The 26896-nt window shown below is 29.3% G+C and overlaps 1 protein-coding gene across 1 annotated transcript in view; it reads left to right on the forward strand.

The window, feature by feature from the left end:
- tara (SERTA domain-containing protein 2 taranis) overlaps positions 1–26896 on the forward strand; it is a 67516-nt gene that overhangs the window by 532 nt on the left and 40088 nt on the right. The gene's annotated exons all lie outside the window — the stretch shown is intronic.

Below are 26896 nucleotides of genomic sequence, written 5' to 3' on the forward strand. Positions count from 1 at the left end.
TGTATTTTGATAATATATTTTCTGCTGTCATTTCACTATAGAATTTTCACTTAAAATCAATCTAAATATTGTGTGTTGTAAAAATGATTAACATTTAAATTTCATTTTAAGTATATATTTAATTTTGATACGTATAACACAAAACATGTCAAACTATTTCTTCGTGCGATAATATCGATTTCTCTACTACCTCTGGTTTTTTTTGTGTTAAGAATGTGTTGCAAGTTGAGTTTGCAAATAGGTGAATAATATGTATGGGTAATTTTATGAAGTTTGGATTTAATGAGTAATGTTTAGAATATTTGTAGGTTTTATTATGAGTAGAACATTGTAGAAAACCTTTTTATGTCATGGCCATTTTCCTTCTTTGTTGTATTCGTAGGAGTGCTTCTTTTAAAAAATAAACTTAGTTTAAGTCTACTACATTTCAGAGTCAATTTTCAGGTCTATTGTACAAATTTACAGCGTAAGATTTATTTTTCCGATCGCATTTCCCGTTAATGTTTAATCGCTTTTAGATTATTATCCCCCTTCGTACGTACATGTTTTTGTAATTACGAATACATTTTTTTCGTTTGTTTTCCGTTTTTCTTGTTTCAAATTTACGAATTACTATTTGTCATCACATTGTTAATTTCAACAGGTCAAAGTGTAACATGCCATGCCGGACACGTGTACGTCGTTTTGAATTGTAGCGGGGTTTGATCTTTATGTCTCCGCCCACCTTAAAGACATGGACAAAGTTGGAAAGAAAGTTGTAGAGTGGGGATGACGTATGTCAACAGCTTCATGATCCGTTGCTATGGATACCTGTACACCGCTCTACACGTGGTCCATTCAAAGCCATTCACTGTCCTGCGGCCGCCCTTTTGTCAGAACATCAATGATTCCAGCCGCCAGATGCCTCTTATCAGTTCACCCCCTCCTTAACTCTTCGTCGTTCTGTCTCGCTCTGTCCCATGTCCCTCGCCATCTCTATCTCTACGACTACGACTTGTACTACTCATCCCATCAATTGGTTGTGCCAACCGCGACCTCACACTCCGCTGCATAACCCTTACCTTTCCAACTATCGTCATAAACACCTACTACATTTAGGTCTCCGTATTGTATGCATACAAACACCATATCCATTTACGATATCGTTGGTTTACTCACTAAACCAAAATTATTACGTACCGACAATTTCCGCTGAATAGTTTTCAAAAAAAAAGTTATCTTTAAAGATAGGCCGGTGATAATATTTTATAATAATTGTTTTACATAAAATACTTTTAAACCTTATTCTTTATAATGGAAGTTATGTCGTTAACTAACATTAACTGAAATTGGATTTGAATTTTTTTCTCCTTATATTCAGATATTTTTATCGACGTTTCAGTCACTAAATCTTAGCTTAATTCCTAAAAGAGTTACGTTGTAGTTTCTGATTTTTGATGATGTCAGTGAACATACGTTGCTTAAATATATTATTATTTTTATTGTTAAAATAAAGTCATTTTTAATATTTCTTTAAGAATAATTGGACCTGACAATTTTAGTGTTTTTGTTCTCTACCTAAATAATTTTGAAGTTAAGAGTCATAGTTAATATTTTTATTCTAAAAATTGTTTCTGTATTATAATGTTTCTGGTGAGAAAAATCTAAGTTTTAAGTTATATTGGGTACATCTTTACTACCAATATTCCACCTCTATTCTGTACTGTTTTTTTTTTTTATAAATTCTTTTTGTTTCATGACAAATAAATTATATTACATTAATTACTCTTAAATATTATGAAAAGAATTATATGTTATTCTTACTGATATTTGGATTTGTGGTTACGTTTTCATATTATAACAGTATAGAATTATATATCGATTAAATGTATAAGTATTTTTACTCGTATTACTAGGTTATTTTAATATCGCTTGGGAGGAAGTTACATGCGTGCGCATGAGGAAAATAAAGAGTATATTTTTTTTAAAGTCAAGAGCTTTAGTAGGATTAATCTGATTTCATATTCTTGAACATATAAAACGACGTGTAGATTGTGTGTGTGTGTGTGTGTGTGTGTGTGTGTGTGTGTGTGTGTGTTATGTTAAAAAAATAAAAGGTAATTTTCTGGGATGTATTTAAAATATTCTTCATGATAGACATGTCTTATAAATTGTTCATAAATCTAGTCGATTATACTCGTCAAAATACTCGTTAAATCTAGTCAATTTTTACTTACGGAATTTAAAAAAAAATTATTTTTTAAATAGTTTATTATTATTAGATTATTTTGTTTATCTTAACACCTCATACATTTATCATCTAGAACAACGACAAAATTCCTTCGAAATTAATTGTTAACAGAAGTCACTCCACCGTTGTATTCTTTAACCGCAAGCTAGTTGATTGCTGGTACGGTAATTAATTTAGCTGAAGTCAATTTTCGTTTTGTAAATGTTTTTCTGGTTATTCCAATTAAATCAGCATCGGTATCATTATTCTTGGGCTGTTGCTGTAATAATTAAGAGACCGTCTTTATAAAACGTTATTTTTAGCATTTATATGTTTTTTGAATCTGATACTAGGGTATTTTCCTCTCTTTATTAAAAGCGCAATGTTCCTCGCATCATAAGAGAGTTCTAAACTTTAAAACAAACGTTTTGATAAGGATGTAGAAAGGATTGTACGATGATTGCCTGGATGTGTTTAGGATTCAGTCGTACTTTGTGCCTTATGAACTAACCCAACAAAAATATATGAAAGAATTAACCGGATATAACGACAAAGTCTTTAAAAATAAACCGTTTAAAGTTTTGTCTCAGGCTTAGAACAAGGCTTAAAAAATTTTTATGAAGAAAATTAAACTTCGTTAAGGAAACATTATCTTTACTGTTTTACCTACTTCAAATTTTTTAACTGTGAAAACGCATAGTTGTTTCCCATATTTTTCTTTATCGTTCAATTCCTTGGAACACTTTATATAAAAATTCGTTTATGTATAAGTTGTTACTAAATAATATTAGTTCCATTTTTATTTAAAGAACTGTTTTTTTTTATTCAGTGACAACTTACCAGTGCTGTTGTTTTTATCAACTTAAGCACTTATCAATGCCACTACGTTTTATCGTATTTCATATGCTATTACGTACTATGTTTCTTATTATCATCAACATTTCTTATAGCACCAACATAAGAAAAGTTTACATATTTGTAAAACGTACAGATATTAGTTCATGTAAGCTGCATCTTTTAAAATCATTTTACAATCTTATTTAATTAATTCATATAAAATTTCATCAATTTTATTAATACAGAATTAACTATGTAAACTCAAATATTTTTTCCTTCCATAATTTTTAACAAAAAGAAATATTTTTTATCGTTCGATTTAGATTTGAGTATTTTAATTTGGGGATATGTTTTAAAATCTTATTCTTCAAATAAGAATTAAAATTTTTTATTTCAACAATATATAGTGCAATTTGGGTTGAATTTTCAAATACTGTTTAAGAAAAAAATTTTCTTCTTCCCGTAGTTTTAGAGTATTCTAAAATCATTTAATTAAAATTTTATTTCATTTTAATCTCTTAAAAATAAGAAAAGTGATCTTTATACTTCGGTATATTTAAAACGGAATATTTAATTTAGCTAATTAATAAAATAAAATGAATTGAATAGAATGAATTGAAATTCAGGTACCATTTAAGAATTTTACCCCTGTCATTTATTATAGATTGTGTTCATAAGTAATACCTTACTTGAAATCCGAATTATGAGCAAGGCTAGCGAGAAAAGATTCATCACCTTTAAGAAAAAAATATTGAGAAAGATTTTTGGAGTTATATAAAAACAGGGTATATGCATCGGATGAGAAAAAAGTAAAATAAGAGAGATAATTGGGAAACGCGATATAATTGGGATAATTAAAAATAGGCGACTTTTGTGGGCTGATTATATAATGGAGACAGAGGAAGGGATTTTTTATGATTTGTGCATGGAAGACCGGGTGGGAGATCTTTGGTAAGACCTAGATTGAGAATGAATGAAGGTGTGAGAAGTCTCAGCAATGACTCGGATCGAGAGGTGTGGAGGTAAATCAAAATCTATTTGAAGTTAAATGACTTTGGAGGTAAGGTTAACCCGAACATATCAGCCTTTGAAAAAAATTTCACAGTCATATTACATTCTACGATAAAAAAGTAATTTATAATAATGCCTAAAAACGAGTAGTTTTGTAGAAATTAATATTAATGCGGTATTCGAAATGTGATTTATAGTTTACACTTAAATTTTGATAACAGATCGATTGAATCGTTAAATTTTTTTAAGATTAAAATTGTAAACTATTGATTTTTAAAACTAAAACTTGTTTGATTTTTTTATTTTGTTTGTGTAACGATGTAAACTAAAAGTGTAGATTTTAGTTAAAGAATAAACTGATTACAATGCTGATAAAATTAAACCCTTTGATAAAGTGGATATGCAACAATTACAGCAGAGTTATTAATAGTACAATACATCAACAATCACGGTATGTACAATCTATATTGTACAAAGGTCATTTAGTTTAACGCAAAGGGATGTTATTTAAACACTTTTCTCGCTCATGCCGTCAAAGGTTTTATCCCTTTCTCTCTAAGTTATATTTATACATAACAAAACAGTTCCTATATAGGAAAGCAGATGATATATTTTATACCCCTTTTTTTATGTGAAATTATCATAAATATTTACCTGGAAACAGGTTTTCCTACAGTAGTTGGTTATCCTAATCCTTAGTCTGTTTAAACAAATAAAGAACAATTTTACCTGATACCGTATTTTCCCCTACAACATATTCAGAAAGAGGAGACATACTCGTTTTGATGTTTTGTTAGTGGAAAAATTAGTAATTTTAGTTGAATGAAAAATTATTTTTAAAATTATTTTTTTATTAATCGGTTTTGTTTTTCCCTGTTAAACACAGAGAATATAACTTTTATTGTCATTTCATGAAAAATATTGCAGAAAGTTAACTACGTAATCTTTACATTTGTCGCTTATTTTCCTGACATCATAGCTCTATGCTGCAAGAAAGAATTAGTCAAAATTGGGGTAGGGGTTTATATTTAATTTCTCGACGTTTCATGACCTAAGAATCACAACAAAAAAAACAGAGCAAGTAATGTTCGTACATACGTATGTACGTGTATTGGCCTGACTGAAGATTAATAATTTTTGACTGGATTCGCCGATTTTGATGAAACATTTTCCACAGACTCGTATATATGGGATATTTGTTGGTAAACGTTTGCGGGTCAATATCTCCAGGGGGGGTTTTTGGGGGTTAATTTTCTCAAAATTTTCCAAACATAACCCTACTTTATATATTAATCTCTGTATATGCGTGCATGCTTATCTCACAATTTAAAAAATAAATTTTCCTCAAAATTTCTCCTTCCACAAAAATTGAAAAAACTATCTTCTTATTTATTGCATATTTTTTAACCGATTTTTATTTATACTTTTTTAATCATAGAATTAGATTTTAGTAGTCTAATATAGAAGTGGTTCCCCAGAAAAAATATTTTGGAGGTGAGGGAGCCTGTCAAGATTAAAAATATTGATTTTTTTTTTTAGTTTATTCAAACATATAATGATAATTTTACAATAAAACTTCATCATAAATTACCCCCACCCGAAAAAAGAAATATTAGGTAACTTTTTTCATGTATAATTTTTTTCCACTATCTATATAAATAAAAATATAAATCTTCGTTTGTTCAAAATCGTAAATCTCCGAAAGTTCTTCACCGATTGCTTTGAAATTTTGACAGAACATTACTTTTGAATACGCGCGTGTTTATATACCTATTATTACATAGATGTCACACTTTTGACGGGTAAAAATATGTTATTTTTTTAAAAACAGCACTATCTGTTGAACGTAAAAGCAATACACACTATACTAAATATTTTACGATTCCAATTCAGTGTTTCCGATATGTGTGAGCGCTGAATAAAAAACTACTGGACCGATTTGCGCGCGGGGAAAAAGAGAGAAAGGGAAAAATTGAAAAAGGGAAGAAGGGGAAAATGGAAAAAAGAAAAAACGGAAAACGGTGAAGAGGAAAAGGAAAAGATAAATAGAAATGGGGGAAGGAAATGGAAAGTGGGAGGTGTAAAGGGTGAAATTGGTAAAGTGAAAGGGGGAACGTGGAGGTAAATTCTAAAAATGATAATGGGGAAAAGAGGGAGGGAGATAGGGAAAAAGGGAGAGGTTAAATTTTGTGAAGCTCCGTAATGTTCATTTTGTTAATATTTTATCAAACTTTCAGTTTTGTTCATTTAATCTATATATATACTCAAATCTAGCAATAGCGAAGCATTGCCGGGTCTGCTACTATAAGAATAAATAATCAATGCCAGGAATACATGTTTGTTTTCAGTTTTTTTTAGAACATTCATTTAAACTGAAAAAAAATATTAATTTAGAAAGAATTATTTTTTAGTTCATTTTGTCTAAAAAATACTATTTTTATTTAAAGTATGATTAAACCTTCAAATATAAACGTATGAAATTTTATGTCATTCAGAAAAAGCGCAAAGAAGAAAAATCATTGATGAAATTAAGAAAAGGAATATAGAAAAATGACGCAATGGGACTAATACTGAGCATGAAATAAGGTTCTTTGCAGCGAGTAAATCATTCTTATTTATGTTAATTTTTTCAACCCGAATTTTTGGTTGAAAATATTCCCTACATAATAATGACATCATCAACGACAAAAAAAAATCTTCTAATTGTTTGTTTAGACAATCCAATGTGTTTTAAAGAAAACTATAAACCGTCACAACGGGAGAAATTTTTTTGAGAAACACTTTAAAATGCATGAATTAGATAAAAAGAAAGGGGCTGAATATTTATATATATATATAAAAAAATACATAATTAGTCACCCTATTTTTATTCGTTCCCTTCATTTAAAAATTTCTTTGGAAAGATTTTTTTTTTAAATACAACTAACGTTATTATATCTAGATTTCTATATTGAGCATTAATTAATTACAATTTTACTGATGATAATTTGAAATTGTTTTTTAATCTGTAGACTTCGCCCTAGCTAACGGCTTATAACAGTACATATTTTTTTCTTTTCTCTTTTTTTACGGAATAATATCGTTATAATTTTATATTTTTTTTGTAAAAAAAAATACAGAATATGAAGATTTACCCATTTTGTATTTAACTGAAATCGGATAGGCCTGATTATTTTATACCTGAAAGTAAATTTATCATTTATGTATATACTATGTTTATTTATATTTTATAAAAGTTGTTTTTCATTTTATTTTAACGCTGTGTAAAATAAGAATATTGTAGCAAGCGATGTGTATACGTGTGTACTTCGTACTCTGTGCCCACAGTCGACAAACTCGGTTCTCTCTTGCTTCTCTTGTCCTCGTCAACTTCCTCTCCTCTTTCTTTTCTCCTTCTCCTTTTTCTTTTCCCCCTCTCCTAGTCTCTCACACTCTCGTTCACCCTCTCCCTCTTTTTATCCATCGTCGTTACTGCTGTTACCTTCTCCACCGTAGTTGCTAAGTTGTTGTTAGACCCGTCCTATTTTATAGCTTGCTTTTTATGACTCCAGCTTTATTTTTTACTTTTAAGCGCTCATTTGCATGTTAAAACGAAAGAAATTCACATCATACATAATTTTTTTTTTCAAATTTAAAAGTTAGCTTAAATAAAAAATTATATCTGTACTTACATTCCATGTAAAAATATATATATATATATATATATATATATATATATATATATATATATATATATATATATATATATATATGTGTGTATATATATATATATATATAATAAAAACGTTGAATGATATTGAATATCTTTTTTAATTAAATATAGTTATTATAGAATATTATTTTAAAATTAAATTTCATAGTATTAAAAACTGAATAACTTATATATATTTCAAATAAATAATAATGTTTTCATGAAGAATAAATCGGCAGAGATATTTTTTTTACCACTTTCCAGGAATATTTTTTTGATGTCATAAAAAAAATGACTGGCTTCTTATAAACTTTTCTAGTTATTTTTCCCATCAAGATTTCAAATTAAAAAAACATTTAATTTACTCAAAATAAACACTAGATATTTTACCTATAACGATTCTCCCTGATAAAATTTATATATTTTTTTATCCTTGCATGTAAAATTTTCGTTAAGAATTTTTATAGTTGAATAAATTTTTCAGTTCTTTATTTTTTATAATTTCCCTTTAAAATCTTCTTTTAGTTGATAAAATGTCATTTTAGTAAAATATAATTTTTGTTTAAATTTTTCTATGCTATTTGCCGTTGTGTTTAGTTCTACTGATTTTTCCATAATTATAATAAATAATTAAGCTACTTTATTTCTTTCTTTAGAGTCTGCATAGTTTAGATAAAAATTATACACAGAAACTTGGTTCTTTAACCAATACGTCCGATACTACATATAAAAATATTTAGGTCTTATTTACTACAATTTTTAATACGTTAATTCGGGTTTGATTCTACAAATTTGAAATAATTTTATATGTTATTATTGCATTTTTATAGTTAGTTATTAAGGATTGCAATTTATTCTATGGTTGTACCTTCCTGAAATTAACGGTTTTTTTGTTATATAAAATCTCTAATCTTATATATATATATATATATATATATATAACTTCTCTTAGTATAGTTTTGCTGCTTACGTCAAAATTTATTTATTTTACGAAGGTAATAATACACTAACGTCTAATTAGAGATAGGCTACGTTTGTTTTGATGTCGTGGAATGAATTTTGTAGCGCGTGAAAATACGTCAACCCTAAACGGGATTCGAATCTTTTAGAACCCTCCGGATGAAAGACAGAGTTCAACTTAACTTTTTAATTTAAAACTAATTTAAACCTCTTAATCCGAATTATAATTTTTTTTAATAAAATTTTTAGAATTTCCTAATATTAATTTTAAGAGGTTTCTTAGTACACTGGTATGTTAATGTACGTTTATAAATGTATAGTAACATACTAAAATTGATTATCTGACCATAGATTGATTTTGTACTACTGTTTATAAATTGTTCAATATTTTTAACAATCATAAAGTTATATAAAATGCATAGATATATATCAGTTAAGAATTATTTTTTAAATCGAACATTTGAAAATTAACATTAATTTCTTTTTTGCTTTTTTTGTATTAAAACCATATCAGTCATAGATTTCATTCAAACAATTTTTATTATATAACATCCTTTGACAGATTATAAAGATTATGTTGATCTTAACTTCAGTAATTACGCACAGAAAAAAAATTATTTTTAAGGAAAACCCCTTATAAAATTGTTAATAATGTTTATTGTTGAATTTATTTAAAATTTATGTACTGTAAAAGTAAAGTACATAATAAATAAAAAATAAAAATGGTTAAAATACATCTTCAGTGACTAAATTAAAAAAATCAAAAAAAAATCACCTTTTCGGTCTATGGAGCGTATTCTACATTAAAAAAAAAACCATTATTCTTACAGAAATTACTAGAAATCCTTTGGCCTTTACAGTTTTTCTTTAAATTTTTTTTCTAACATTGATCTTGATAGAGTTGATAACAAAAGAGCCTGTTTCATTAATTAAGCATTTTTATGTTTAGTTAAACCTGTTTCGTACAAATTTGTTTTAGATTTTTATAATATAATTTTTAAATCTTATTGGTTTAATTTTTTTATTATAATGCAGAATTATATAGTGCAAAAATAGATAATTCTCCATCTATATCATTGCTGTTCCGAATACTTTATATTAATACATAATTCTGTTTCCCATTCCAGATTAAAATAAATTCATTTTATAAGTTTTTTTTTTTTAAATCGGTTCGGCAATTTTTGCGTGATATGCGACACAACGAATAATATCTGTTTTGATTTAAAAAATAATAAATATAAAAGGATTACAAGCTACACTTGAAACAGGAAAAAAATTAAGGTTTGATTTTATTAATGTTGACGTAAATAATGAATTTAAAAAAACGCGGTTTATATTGTTGACCTAGTCTTGTTTATGTTTCATATATTGCAGTAAGTGTTTTTATAAGAGGATGATTAGTTATCAAATAAGAGGTGATAACGGAATAAATTATGTAAACAACAACAATAAATTATATCTGTCTTCGTAAACGATTTAAATAATGTACAAAAAAAAGACAAGTCATTCATTCATTCATTCGATAATAGATTCAACAGCTGATCTGTTACCTTTAATAGTTTTTTTTGTTTTTGTTTTGATGGGGTTAAGAATTAAGAATGAGTGAGTGTTAATAGCAAGAGGGAATTAGTCTGTTGGTTTCGGTGGGGGGAGTGAGGAGACTAATCTGTTTACTCTGATTACGCCGTCGGCATGAACAAGTAGTATCGTTTCGTTATCTCATTTTAATGAGTTCAATTGTTTGCTGGCCAGTAGTAGTGATGTTATTTATTTATTATCGAACCATTTAAAAATAAGAATTTATCAATTAATATTGTTTATGGCCTTTAAAAATAAAAATTATTTTTAAATATACTCTTTATATATATTAATTTTATTGTTGAACAGGCATTACAAACAATTTTGTTTACAAAATGTATTGACTTCAATCAAGTTCCACATTCACACCTTTTACGTCGTGTAAAATAACTAGACGATATCCAGTTTCACGCCATACATTACGAATAATATCTAGAGTTATTCCTTTAGTTACACTTTCGATTCTTCTTTTTAATTCATTGATATTAACAAGCTTCGTTGCGTACAAACCTGTCTTTGACAAACCCCCAAAGAAAGAAATCCAATGGTGTAACGTCAGCGATCGAGTTGGCCAGGCCAACTCAATTGGTCCGTCACGGCCAGGCCAACGTTGAGGAAATTTTTCATGTTGATAGTCCCGGTATAGTGGTACGCCACCTTGTTAGTAGTAAACGTTGTGTTACCGATGTTCAATTAATGGTATGTCGTCTTCCCAAATCAGCTGATTTGGAAGTCGAGAGTTCCAGCGTTCAAGTCCTAGTAAAGTCAGTTATTTTTACACGGATTTGAATACTAGATCGGGTGGATACCGGTGTTCTTTGGGGGTTGGGTTTCAATTAACCACACATCTCAGGAATGGTCAAACTGAGACTGTACAAGACTACACTTCATTTACACTCGTACATATCACCCTCTGAAGTATTATCTAAAAGGTAATTACCGGAGGCTAAACAGGAAAAAAGAAAGAAAGAATTAATGGTAATGCGTATTCCTCTAACATGACTAGATAACTAGCTCTTGTAACTGTTGGGTCGGTGAAGAAAAATGGTCCGATTACTTTATAAGCAGTCAACACACACTAAATGTAAATTTTCGGTCTACCACGTTATGATTCTCAAATAGCATGAGGGTTCTCGCTATCTCAAATCCGACAATTTTGACGGTTAACCTGACCAGAAACATGGAAGGTTGCTTTGTCAGAGAAGATTACTTTTTCTAAAAACGCATTATCTTCGTTTACTTTATCAAGTATGTCCGCAACAAAACTAAAATGTCTTGGTTTATCGTCATCTATTGCATGCACTGACTGAATTTTGTATGCATGAATTTTAAGCGCTTGTGTTGAACCTTCACGATTGTCGATTGCGGTATTCCCGCTTCTAAACTCGCACGACGAGTCGATATATCTGGGCTTCTTTGAAAAGTTTCTCTTACTTCATCCAAAATTTCCTCGGAGACGGGAGGTTTGCCAGCACCTTTTTTGTATACTACATTTCTTGTATCCATCCTTAAACTGTTGATACCGACGGTAATTAGGAAGATCACGGCCTTACTCTAAACGGAAACGTCTATGAACGTTAATAACATGAAGCGTCATGAAACCACAATACGCGCATTGCTTTCTCCTGCACAGTAGCTATTGCTCAATTGACGATGTCCCCCGTCGTTACATCGCCCCGGCGGATTCGTACAAAATCATCATTTACTCCAGTACCTACACCAATGTTTGAAAAAATTCAACGCGAGCTATATTGTTTTGTTAATTTTTTATTAACCCCTAAAATGCGCTGAATAATTTATGTTCACCTGTATATATCTGTGCATCAATATAAGAAGAATCCTTATAATTAAATATAATAGTTTGATAATGTAATTTCTAATATTTCTGCTTCTAATATTAAAAACAATTTTTTTTCTTTTTACTAATTGCATGTAACAAATGTATATGTTATATAAACGTATTATTTATTTTAAAACTATTACTACTTTAATTACATTTCATGAAGGAAATGAAGTAAGACGACTGTATTATATCGCGAAACATTTGAAACCGAGATAAGTGATTGTGAGCTCAATTCAATTATGAGATGTATGTGTGTGTGTGTGTCTGTGTTATAAGTGAAAAAGAGGTAATTTCATTCTGTAGATTCATTCATATATACAAATTTAGAAATAAAAACATTTTTTGTGTTTGATCGTTTATTTTTATTTCTTTGCAGCTAAAATTCTAATATTTTCACTTAAATCAAAATTTTACTTTTAAACGTACATCATTTTGTTGAGGCGCTGTCTACAATCTTATTCTTTTATTATTTTTTTGTTTTATTTATTCAGTAATTTTCAAGTGTATTTTGATAATATTCGTCAACGTTTAGAAAGGATATACACATAGATGCCCAGTAGTTCTACCTAGGGTGTCTGAAAACGTTTTGTTAGTTCTAACAGTACAGTGGAGGGAATATAGTACCGCGACAGGACGCTGTAAGTAGTGGGAAGCCAATCGCCAGTCCAGTAGTCCATCCCTATTAACTGAGCCAAAAACCCATCTCCACAGAGATGGATCAGTCTCTACGTATATCCCTTACCTCAGATCGGAAAATAATTCTAAAAAATAAGGAAAAGAATAAAACAAAATTAGTACGGTCAGATTCAAAGGATGAACGGTCAGATTCAAAGGATGAAGTGGTTACAGGAAAGCGAATATGTTCCTGATTTGTGCTTCTCCCTTATGGAATATAAAAAAAAGTTACCGATCGTAATTTTGTTCGCGATTATCTTATTCAATCCTAATATTTTGTACTACGTTTCAAATGTCTTCGTCTTCTTAATTATTTTACCCATATCGCTTTATAATATCTTAATTGTGTTAGACTTTCATGACAGAATTTAACACTAGCACAATCTATTAAAAATAACTGAGTTATCTTTTATACTCCCCCAATGTTACTTGAGCATGATTCAATTGAATCATGACTCTTATCATTTTAATAAACTAACTCAGAATTGGTTTATCTTGTAATAATACAATAAGACAGCCTTATCTTAAGCAGACAAATTTATTTTTTGTAAATATTTTTTTTTTAAATTTAACTTTAAAATGTATATCTTTTGTATTGCGTTAGTTGTTATCAAAAAGACTAATACTAATCAACAATTCTTTTCCCAATATTAATCGCTTCGTTGATAAATTGAACATCCTAATCCCAATTCAAACCATTAAATAAGATATACTACTAGCCAATCAACTTATCTTGATTGTAGGAATATTACCTAACCATATTTATTAACATTGTACTTAAAAATGTATTCGTATGAAGGATTGAAGCTGAAAGAGTTGTATGTTATGAAAATAAAAATATAATTCCAAATTAAGAGGCTTTAGCTTGCGTAAAGTACATTTTTTAAGATGAATATTGAATTTAGCTAACCTCAATAGTGGAGGGGTAGTGTTTTAACCTTTCTACCGGTAGGTTTCTAGGTTCGAATTCCAGTCATACATGGGTATTTTTTATTCGCTAGAAAGATTTCCATTTCATATCCCCGCGCACAATCCTAATGTTATGTGTAGTGAATTGATAGCCTTCAAAAAAGATTTCTGGTATATTTACGGATGATTATTTATTTATCTATTTTTAGTATTAAAATCTTGATTGTTTTTAATTCAATAATTTTCAAGCAAGTAACATTAAAAAAGTTTGTAAATGCAATTACAAAATGGTATTGAATTACGCAGATTTAGGGGTGCATCAGGTATTAAATCAAAATTATTAAGTTTTTATGTGTGAATGTCCAATAATCATACTTATATATATATGTACGTAGCCTTTATTATTTTTAATTTTTTTTAAATTTTATCAACATTTTAATAAAAATTAGTTCTAATACGCAGGTAATAATTTTTATGGACTCGACTTCCAGAATCTATATTATATCCCATCGTTATAAATTAGAAAATTATTTTAATATTTTTTTAAATCGCAGATTTTTTTCCTATTTCTCTGAAATTTAAAGAATAAATTTTCAAATTAATTAAGATATAATAATGGTTTTACTCATTTTATATACTTACACTTTATTACACCGTCAATATTTTGATGTTTACCTAGGTTTAACTACTACTGAATTATTATTAGTATTTCTATTATTATTATTATTATTATTATATTTTAATATATAACTCCATTACTATGGGTTGCTAAAAGTCTTGCTGCATTCTTAAAAATTATAATTGGTTTTAGGGCTTAAGCCAATCATCGTGTTGTTATTTAAGCATTAATATGCATATACTGTTAAAATAAACATACTGTTTCTGTAACGCGGTCAAAAAACTGTGAAAGAAAAATATATTGCAATACGAGTAATAGTGATTATTTTTGTTTTTTATGTATTTTTACACGCTGATTAAAAAGTATATATCTGTTTTAAATATGAAATTCGTTTAATTTTAATTGAAATGTAATGACCAGTTGACCTAAGATACTCATTGGTATCTTTGCTCTTAAATTAAATTATATAAAATATTAACCAAAAATATATGACTTATTGTATCAAATTGTTTTGATTATCTATGTACTTTAACAGCCCTTGGTACGAATATACAAACGAAATAGTATTGCTTATTTTGGCAATTGGCACAAGAACATCGTGTTTGTGCTCAGGAGTATCGAGTTTCGTTATAGTTATTCTCTTTATAGAGAGAACACGTGGGATGTGGTGAGTGTTTGTGGGATTTGAATGCCGATCAGCTAGTGTGTTCTCTATTGCTCTTGAACATTACAGCATAGAGTAATAATGATGATGATGGTGATAATAATAGTGTTAATAATAGTAATACTACGGAGATTATATATATATATATAGAATTGAGTAGTACCATGTAGTAAGGAAGGAATGCAACAGATAGATTCTCAAAACATCAATGAAGTGTCGTGTAGAGAGGGATGGCCCTTGTGTTACAGCAGGGAGGAAGGGGCACGCGACAGACCGCCGTATCGTACGTGTCACTCAAGATCCCCCTTCTTGCCCCCTACCGCTTCACTACGCAACATACGTTAGCACATATACACGTTCCTGCCATTCCTTCTTCCTTTTGAGTTTATAAACACCGCGCGAATAGCGTGTGATGAGATCTTTTGAAGTTTGTTCGAAAGATCTTGTGGCTCTGCCCAGCTTATTATTATTATTACGTTGACACCTATTCTTTAAAAAAAGGATTGAAAATTGTCTCATCTTTATTTATTTATCTTGTCTTGTTAACTTTGTAGCCTTATCTTTTTAATGTTTTTTTTTTCGTATGTATAAAATATTATGTAATTTGATATAATACTTCTTTGTAAATAATGTGTAGGCAACTTCTTTTTTTCTTGTTATGAAGATACGTTTTTAGTTATTTATATAAATGAATAAATAATAAGTCAAACATTTCTTTATATTGTAAGTGTAACAGTTTTAATTACATTTTATAGAGTTGATACAGTATGTATATACATTTTTTCCATTATTTCTGTCTCTTTTTTCTTATGGAATCGCTTATGTACATAAAGAATTTAGAGTGCTGTAAATATTAGTCGGAGTGCTTTCTCTGAGAATAATGATTTTGACTGTACAACTAATCGCTGTGACGGAAGAATGAATGTGATACTTACGGGCTGAATACATTCTGCCAATGAAGACAATAGGAAATTACTTCATTCTTTATTTCCCCTTGTATTTCCTGTATGAGATGCTTTTTAATCTTGAGAATGGTTTATTTTCATGAATGACTTATATCTCATGTTAAGTTGTCTACAACTGTGTTATGGCACCTTTCAAACACTGTGGAAAAGATTAAAGTTTGTAATAAAATCTTATAAAAACAACTTGTTTGTTCAATTGGCTTTTTCAAGGCACCCTGTTTAAAAGTTTTTTAAACCTGAGTTAAAGGTAAAATATTTTAAAACAATGAAGAAGGATGGCAAAATTTGTTAAGAATAAATGATTATTCAAAACAGTAAAGACGAAGAAAATGCATTTTATAAAAATTTGTAGAATTTTGAAAAATGATTTAAATAAATTTTAGTTCCAAATTATAAACGTATCTACAGTTAGCTAACTCTAGCTGAAATATAAAGCAATCGAATCACATATTGATTTATAAATATATTGTTTCTTCAGTTTATTTATTTATTTGTTTTAAATAAATTTATACTTGGATAATGATTTTTCTAATGTTTTAAGAAAGGAAAGTTGATAATTTTTTTTTATAAGGGTTTTTATAAGGTTTTAAAAATCATCCGAAAATATTTTACATTATTTTCGAATGTAAAAGGATTCAAAGGTGTATGTAAATAATTCGATTCTCTTACAAACTTAAAGTGAAATTTTTTGTTATCCTATAATGCGTAGTGCTACTAGAACAGTTTTTATTCATTATTTTTCTTTGATTTTGAAATCTCTATATATTTATTTATTATTGATGTTATTATTAAAATAATATTTTCATCGTCAAAATAATTTAATTTCAGCGGGTAAGTGGGACAGTGGTCGTTTTTGAGAGGATGTTTTTTTTTTTAAATTTTATGTATATACTTTTTTATTTTCTACAATTGACCTAAAAATGTGGACGTACAAAATTTATGGTTGTTCATATCGTAGAGTTGAAGGTATATCATTAAAAAGTAATTTCATTGAATGTAATTTTTTAAATCCATTTACTATCTTAACGAAACAATTTTTACCACCATGGACAAGCTCCTCCCTCTTTCTCTCTCATTTCATGTAGCGTATATTATAATACATTCACTGTAGATAAAACTCTTTTTTAAGTTCAGTAACGCTGTGTTGGTAACATAACAGAAAGGGGCACACAACAGAACAGACAACAGTTGTATCTGGTTCCAGGTTATATAGAAGTAACGGTATCGGAGAGATCTGGCAGGCAATGAGTACCAGCTAGTATTTACGAACAGGCAAACCGACGTAGTTTAACAGTATTATTCGTTAATGTTCGGATATCTCCGTCAAACCCGACTTTCACCTGGATATGCATGCTTAGAACGTAGAAACATAACAACGGTACCCTCTCATTCGGTTGAATGATTTCACCGGCGGGAAAATATTTAATTTAAAAAATATTCTAGCCCGTAATTAAAATTTTGTTTGCACACAAAGGAAATGAGCGTGATTGAAATACTATGTGTACTTGGAATGATTTACGGATTGTGTAGATTAATTAATTATTTTATATAAGCTTTTAACAATAATTATGGTCATTGTTCCTTTTAAAAACTTTACCGTAAAAGTTTGGAACCATTTTTGTTAGTAATAATTTTGGAATTAGTTTGATTATTTTTCTGTTTTTAATTAGCGAAAACACTATTCTAGTCACATTTTTCTTTTACTAAATAAAAGGAAATATTTTTCTCTACTTGTTTAAAACATAATTATGTAGAAATTTTCCTACAGAAAGGTTATGTTGTAAATGAATTTTACGGGAAAAAATAGTAGACCGCATTGATTGTTGTACTTTAATTAAGCTTTAGAATTTAACTCAGGAAATTATAGTGAAATTTATATTATTTAAATCTTTATATAGATTTTTCTGCTGCTAAAATTAAAAGAAATAGTTTTATCGAAATTGAACATGCATTAATATATAATTAATTTGATTTTAGTTAAAATGGTAGGTGGCACTTATTACCCGACGGTTCCGCAACAACGGAAGCATGTTAGGGATTAATATCTGGAAACTGAAGGGTATTAAAGTAAAAAGGAACGATCAAAGCTATGTTTAGTAACTGGTTCTATAGATTATCGTAGTTAAACAACACTGGGTTCAGTTTTTATTGTGCGATGTTGGCGTTTATCAAATAGTTAATGAATGTAGAAATTAATGCCCCGTAAAATTTTAATAAAATTATTGATAATCGAGATTTATTTTAAGTTAGGTTTTTATTAGGGTTAATATTTTTCTTTAGATTTTTATTAAAAAATTTATTATTTTATAATTTTACGCGTTTTAAGATTTACTAATTTTTACTTCATATCCTGTTGTAAGTTGTCATCAGTTAGAACAAACGATCTTACACGTCAAAATCTGCCTTCCTAAACTCAAAAAGTAGGGAAAATTCGATATAACAGTCTTGTTTAATTTACTTGAATCATACTCGTATTTTAGTTATTGCCAAGATAATGAGTTTTGTTTTTTCTTAATGATGTCTTAAAAAAGCTGACAAAAAAGTTGGAATACTTTCTTGAAATTGTTTATTTATTCTAATACAGTGGAAAAATAATTTTACTTGAGAACATTTACCAATGATTTTTTTTTTTTTTTTGTTGGGAGTAATTTATGATTAAGATTTATTGTAAAATTATCATAATAAACCAAAAAGATTTTAAAAATTCAGTATTTTTTTATTTTTCCTGCTTCACCCCTCAAAATTACCTTCCAAGGAAATATTTTTGATTTTTCTAAATTTACTATGTTAAATACAAAAAAATAAAAAATTTAAAACCAATAAAACGTTGCGTACGATTATTTTTCGGTGAATTACGATGAAATTTTATTGTAATATTATTTCTAAAATTTGTTATTTAAACTTATGAAAAGTTTAAATAAACCAAAATAAAGTTTTGAAAGATTTAAAAATCGATATTTTTAAACTCTCATCGGCTTCCCTTACCACAATATTGCTTCCGAAGTAATGTTTGGGCCGCTTGCACTATTACTACGCCTAGGAAGGTATTAAAAAAAATCGGTAAAAATTCGCAATAAATAAATAAAAAACATTTTTCGATTTTGGAAAATGGGGAATCTTGGGGCAATTATTTTTAAATGCTAAGATAAGCATGCACGCATGTATTGAGTTTAATATAAAGCAAGTTATTTTGTAAAAGTTTGAGAAAATTGACCCCCAAAAAACCTTCCCCCCACCAGTTGTAGATATTGACCCCCAACCTTTTATTATCAAATTGCCTCATATACTCAAGTCTCAGAACAAAATTTCATTAAAATCATTAGTTTATTCAATCAAAAGTTATTAAGCTTCAAACACGCCAATACACGTACGAATATTACCCCTCTCCTTTTGGGGAGGGGTTTCTGGTTCATGAAACGTAGATAAATGCAAAAAACCCTTATTCCATTTTTTGACTGTTTACCGTATTTTCATTCTTGCAGTATAGTACTATAGCTACGATACCAGGAAAGTAAAAATTAATCAATACCAAATTGGGGGACCCTGACTAGAGGCGAGGCATGCAGAAGAACCTAGTCTCGGCGCCCAGGTGTTGCTGCTGGAAATGGCACATCCGGACTCAGTGTGGCCACTCGGGTGATAGAAGCAGTGGCACCCCCACCCCAAGGGCCGGGTTATGCTGGAAAAGCTTGTCTGGCCTTGGAAGGGCGGGTTGAGTAGAGGGGAAAAATATCAAATTGGTTGAATTACATTAAAATAAGTGTTTTCTTTTAACAGAATTCATTTAAATTGATACAAAAACTTTATAACTTTTCTTAAGAGTGAAAATTAAAACTGATTATAAATGATTTTATAATAGTCAAATTAATAATTATTTTCTTTTTGGAACTAATCATCGGTTCCTCTTCTCTGAAGTATTCAGTAACACTGGTATTAATGTTGCCCATATGAAAAGAACAGTAATATCGGATACACCATTGAAGGAACCGATAATTAACTATGAAAAGCCTTTAAAAGAAAACGTTCTTTAAACTTAAAACCAAGTCCTTTAATATTTAATAATTTTAAATTTCTATCACGTTTCCTCATGTTATTCAACGATGAAAATTTAATTTGTTAAATTTGAGATGCGATTATAACTTAATCGGACTCTTTATTTAGAAACAAATTCTTTTGGGTAGTTTAATTTTTTTTATTAACTTCTTTCAATTAATTTTTATTTGTCTCTCTTTCTTGTTTCTAAAAGAAAAGAAATTCCACATAAAATGATTGATCATGAATAATCATTTCCTTTAGTTTAATTGTAATTTTCGTTGTACAATCCCGATATTTTGGTAAATATATCGTCTTGAAAATATGTATTGTTCTATTAAGTTAATTTATCAGGAAAAGAGATTTATATGTATATTATAACAGTAAATTAAATACTTGGTTTAGTGCTATCACAGAATAAATAGTTCGTGTACGATATTATCAGTCATTGGCCAGCTTGTGAGAGCATATTCATAGCCAGTTCCACGGCATACTTTTAGTAGTGAGCAACAGTGTTGTTTCCTAGTAGTTTACGCTATGATTCATCGTAGGGTGTTCGAGTGGGAGAGTTTCGGTAGAGTCGGGGGGAGTCTTTATCTTGGTTTGGCTTTGTAATTGACGTCCACTTGTTGGTTGAAGGAGGGGAAGAGAATGTGCATGTGTGTGCGCGCGCGCCCCTTCTTTCCTTATTGTTATTATTAGTCTATTTAGGGTTTATATATTTTTGTTTCGCTATTTACCCTTAATTGGCGATATTAATACAATCTGCTATCATTTTGGAATTTTATCGTTATCCATGAAGCGTAATTCATTAGCCATTACTATTAAAAATGCAAAAAATGGTTTATCGATTGCTAACGGAAATAAACTATTCTATTATTACTTTTTTAACGATTAGTTTGAGTTACCTTCCTGGTTGATAAATTCGTATGATATTTTGGAATTCTTCAAATATGATTTGCAACATTGTTAACCCTTCTAGCACCAGTTCTTTAACTGTATTTATATGTATATGTATACACATAGTAGGGCTAATTTCTGTATAATATAGGGTAAACTAGAATAGAATGTACGTATATTTTTTTATAGCCGGTTAAATGACTGACAGCAAGCCGACATCAGTCACTCCTGAAAATGTAATATCCATTCCCAAGAATAACAACCAACCCAGACCAGACTTTCTAGAGAAAGTAGAAAATGTTTCCATTACTTTCTTTACTTAACCAAGCATACAGTAAAATATCAGCATATAAGACCCACCGAAATACTGGTAGCAGTCAGTTACAAATCACATCTTCATTCTCTTCAGCAAAGGATCTTGTATAATCAGCATCATTACTTTTAGAGAAAGCATATGATTTTTTATAGAAAACTTTTTAAAGTAACAAATTATTATAGTACTTTATTTATTGAAAAAGATACACTTTATGCCGTATTACTTTTTCTGGAATAAAAATTTAAATAAATAGAAATTTCTTTTGATCATTTTTGTTTCTTTTTTCTTTTGATAAATAGGAAATATAACTGTAAAGTTTTTATTCCTTTTACCCCCCAATTTATCCTTAGTCGTTTATGCTAATACGGATTCTCAGCGAGTTTAACTGATTTGAGTATTATTTTCTGCCATTTCTAGCATTGTCACTCTAACATTTAGTTGACGCGTTTTGGAGTACCTCAAGTCTCAAAACTATTTTTAGCACTGAGTCTTCCTGAGTTGGAATCGTCGAATAAGTAGCGATGTTAAGCTCCTCTCACTCCCCCATTCCTGCAGTCTTGGCTTCTTTGCTTTGTCCCTCCCGTTCTAATGGTTATACAATTTCTTGAAACTAATCCTTCTGATTCTTCATTTAACCAATTTTTGGAGAATCAGGATTAGTTTCAAGAAATTGTATAACCACTAGAGCGGGAGGGAAAAAGCAAAGAAGCCATTACAGCAGGAATGGTGAGTGGGAGGAGCTTAACATCGCTGTTTATTCAACCATACCGACTTCGAAAGATTCAATGCTAAAAGTAGTTTTGACACTCCGAAACGCGTCACCTACGAGTGACAATGCTAGTAACGGCAGAAAGTAACACTTCAATTATGATAATCCTAGCGAAAATGTGAAATATTTTGAAAATTATAAAAATTTAATTTTACCCAAAGTGTAACGAAACCGGTTTGAAATTAGAAAACAATCACTCTCAAGAAATAATTATATTTTTTGAACTATATGTATGTCACTTTATTTTTGTTAAAATCTTTTGCTAAAATAAATTCTGAGAGGTTAAATTCTATACATCACTTTCGTCAGTATTACACAATATTCATATTATTATTAATATTAGTATTGTTAGTTTTATTTGTATGTGTAATAAACATCAAAACATAATGGTTGTCTTGACTCAAAACATTAATCACTCACGGAAATGAATAGCCATTAGCCATTGTCCAGCGTGCTACGTCAGTCTTATTAGGAAGTAATAATTGAAGATTAAAGTGGTTTCTTGTCGAACCGAATATATTAATATTTATAAGCACGCTAAACCTAAAAAATCCGGATAATATTCAGTCCTACCTTCATTCTGTTTATCGCATAAACCAGTTATATAATTTTTCAATACTATCAGAGAAAGCGAGTCTCTTTAGTGGAATTTGTACTTCAGCTGCTTTACGTGCGTTACTGATGTAAGAAAGACTTATGAACAGTGTTGAGCAGTAAATTAATGTATTCTGTTCAATCATAAATAATCCATTATAATAGACACTATCACCATTCAATATAGGGAAATCAGTTTTGTGTAAACGTAAAAGATATGGGGGAAGGTAAACAATTTAGACAAGATTTCAATTTTGTAAACATTAAGTGGATTTAGTTTGTAGTTTTTTTGTCATCAGTTATTTTTTTGTTCTGCTTAGTAATCCACCTCAACACACTTGCTACATCCTACATCTTCAGTTATCTGTTTTCTTCTTCTTTTTAATATCTTCCACAATTTTTGTCTTTTCTTGCAGTTTTTACGCCCTACACTCCGTTTTTTATCATAATAACTGAACCTGTATATGTATATCTTTTTTAATATCGTTATGTATTTTATGTAGTACTATAGTATAATACATTTGAAGGCCATTTCGTCTTGTCAAATGTACAGTTTTCTATTGCTTTACTAAACTTCCCAAAAGGGATCTTAGATCTAGAGGAATAGAGTTAGTCAGTTCCTTTCCATATTAGAGAATTTATTGCAAATTAGTGGTGATTGATGAAGCGCATTAATCAGTTAAAAGTGTTAAATAAAAAATGAATTTTTCCTTTGTACTGATTAAAATATATTAATAGTAAGTTAATGGCTGCCAGGAATTTCACTCCATACGGCTCATCAACTTTGTTCTTCTCCTTTATTATGTTTGGTACAAAAATATTGTTTCCTCTTTCTCCAGTTCTTTTAACATCACTTAGTTTCAAACTTTATCAACCAGTCTTATTACTTCCTTGTACGAAGTAAAGGAAGTGTATTGTGGTATTGTGATCGCGAAATATTTCGGTTTTCAGATTTCAACAGAAATATTAATTTTGACCATCCCTGAATCCATTTTGACTAGTTTCAGCATGACGTCTCTACGTACGTATGTATCTAATTTTGACTGATGGTTGATTATCTTCAGCTTGAGGTTATGGCTTGAAAAGTTTAATCATGTTATAGAAACTGACAAAGTAATTTAGAATTTGTTAATTTTTCCTTTGTTCTTTTATTTTTACTGTCATCGCAAAGAACTTAAATGAATATTTGTACGAGTAAGTGATTAACTTGTAGCTTTTATTTCCCAGTATTTATCTACTTCTCAAACATTTTTGTAATACTTCTAAATAATTATCAAATTTTGGTTTACAATATAATCAAGGTCATCACGGTTTATCATCAAGATACAGCGTACGAGTAACTTTTCATATTCAAGACATATACTATACTGCTGTAAGATTCAAGGCCAGAAAATAAATCTTTCCGGTAGTTTTAAGAAAGCTTTCTGAATTAAAAAAAGTAAATAATATTTTTTTTTTAATTAAAAAGAGAGGATAAGACTTAGTACTGATAAGTAGTTTAATTTTGAATTAGTCCTCTTGAAGAAATTTTGTTTATGAAAAGTTAGAATTAAATGATAGGAACTATGGATATACGACTGTCAAATATATAAGAGTACATCTGTCAAATATAATTCCATCTGTTGCGTAATCGGTCAACTAGCGTGTTTATGTATATATTTTTTCAGTTTTGTTTGTATTTGGTATAATTTTTTACTATTTTATCGTAAATTTTCCTTATCTGCTGTGAATTTTAATTAGTTTTAAACAATTATTTGTACCTATAAAGAAATTACGAAACATATTTTGTTTATGTTATTACTTTTTTGTGATAAAAATTAAAAAACAAAAGAAATAGCTTATTTTATTCGTACAAAAAAAAATTAGTTTTTAGTTAGTTATATATTTAGGTTATATATTTTGTTATGCCATTTAAAAAAAAAATATTTTATCGCTTTCTTTCAGTATCATGTTAAAATCCTTTTAGTCTTACGTCACGTCACGTTCACATTCTTCGGGTAAAAAATATTTTCTAATGTTTTCCCAATATTTTTCGATCAACGGTAGATGATGGTTTTATTGTTCAAAATTAATGTTTAATAAAGTTATATCAATTATCATTATTCTGGAATAAATATCTACTCGTATGTGTGGGTTTTCCATGGTACAATTGTAATTTTGATACCGACTTGGTATTAAATGCCATTTGCATCTGAAAATTTCCAAGAATAATAAGTCCCGTATCAGACTTACTCGAGAAAGTTAGGAATAAAAGTGGTTTCTCGTTCACGACAACGTATCTAGGCCACTAAGATGCAGGTGTTATTTAGTCCTAGGAGTGATATCTTCACCAAAGGGATTAATTAAATAATGAACATCATTACTCTCAGAGAAATTAAATCTGAATCTTGCCGTTTATACCTCAGATAGCTTATATATATCGCGGTCATATTATTACGATACTGGTATAATATAAATAATTTTGGTTTTGGGTACTATTCTCTCCTAAGCACTTCTCGTGTTGTAGGTGTAACGTACTTTCAAGATATATTTCAAAGTATTTCATTTTTTTGGCAAAATTAAAAAAAAAGAAGTTTTAGTTGTCCAGTTTTATTAGCTGGTAAAAAAAAAGGCTTGAAAGTATTGGAGAGATGTCCTTGGCTAAGAGTTAAAGAACAACAGTCGGTTATTTCTATATCTATTTCCACTATACTTTAATTATCTTACCAAGCTTCAAAAAAGTAATATTTAAACATTTTTTAAATAAGATTAGTACACCGTGAACATGTGTTAATTTTAATATTACGCTTTAACGGTTACTTTAAAAGGAATAGGTTATATTGACTTTTTTTTCTCCCATACCTAAGAGGGTGGACCAGCTAATGCATTGAACAACCTCAGAGGTTGCCTTTGCTTCTAACCTCCGAGACCCGGCTATGCCGTTCCTCGCGGGGGTCGTTCACCCAGTACGCCGGGTCTTTTATATGCCTGTTTCTAACCGTATCCCCTCCCTAGGGTGGGATCCAGCCGAGGTTATATTGACTTAACCCACCGAGTTGGTCTAGTGGTGAATGCGTCTTCGCAAATCAGCTGATTTCGAAGTCGAGAGTTCTAAGGTTAAAATTCTAGTAAAGGCAGTTACTTTTATACGGATTTGAATACTAGATCGTGGATACCGGTGTTCTTTGGTGGTTGGGTTTTAATTAACCACACATCTCAGAAATGGTCGACCTGAGACTGTACAAGACTACACTTCATTTACACTCATACATATCATCCTCATTCATCCTCTGAAGTAATACCTGACGGTGTTACCGGAGGCTAAACAGAAAAAGAAAAAATGTTATATTAACTTAGTATTTTTCCCCTTAACGGTCAACACTGATATTCATTTTAAAATATAGACATCTGCAACGACAAACAAAACTAAATTTTATTATAAAACATTTATAACAATTTACCTCAATACGTTTTCAGTCTTTGTGACCATCTTTGGTGACCGGTATTGTTATTTTCAAACTGGTATCATCTGATATTATTAACGGGGTTTTTTAATTAGACAAACATATATTTAGATACCATACACTTTACGACAAAATTCTAAATACATGATTCCCTATAGAATTAATCGCCGCAGAAACATCAGATGATGGCCAGTATGAGAACAACAGCACCAGTTACTGAGGATGGTTGCAATAATGACTGAAATCGGTTTTCAAATATGTTTTTAAAAACATTTTATAATGAATTTACTTTTGTTTGTCGTTGGAGAGTTTATTTTTTAAATTTGTATTGATTATTAACGGAAAAAAAGGAATCGTGGTTGAATTATTTTGATGTATATTTTTTTATCGTACTGAATTGAGGCGTTATATATATTTTATTGTTGTTCGACACAAACAGTTAATTAAATTATTGTTTTACGCTTTATACAATCCATTTTTTTATTATGGCTATATCTCATGTCAAGTATCTGAAATAAAACCAATCAAACGTTGATTTCTCTGAGAGTAATGATGTCATACAATCAGTTCTTATGTTAGGCAGAATTATGGTATCATTTATACGGCTGATATGGAACACAACATTAAATAGAGACTGGAAAATTAATTATTCATATCAGGTTGTTATGGTACGCATCGAGTCATATACTACTTATTGAGGAAAAAATAAATTATTTTCTTTAATTAACTTATGCAACATTTAGTAGTTACTGATAAATATAGAAAATTCTATTTTAAATAATGCCTGGTAAATTGTAAGGAAAAAATAATTTTTTATTTGCACTGCGTAACGCATTCATGTACTCGTACATGTTTTTATACATATATTTTTCCCTGCTGAA

Source organism: Lycorma delicatula, chromosome 5, assembly GCF_047948215.1.
Source record: "Lycorma delicatula isolate Av1 chromosome 5, ASM4794821v1, whole genome shotgun sequence".
NCBI classification, from domain to species: Eukaryota; Metazoa; Arthropoda; class Insecta; order Hemiptera; family Fulgoridae; genus Lycorma; species Lycorma delicatula.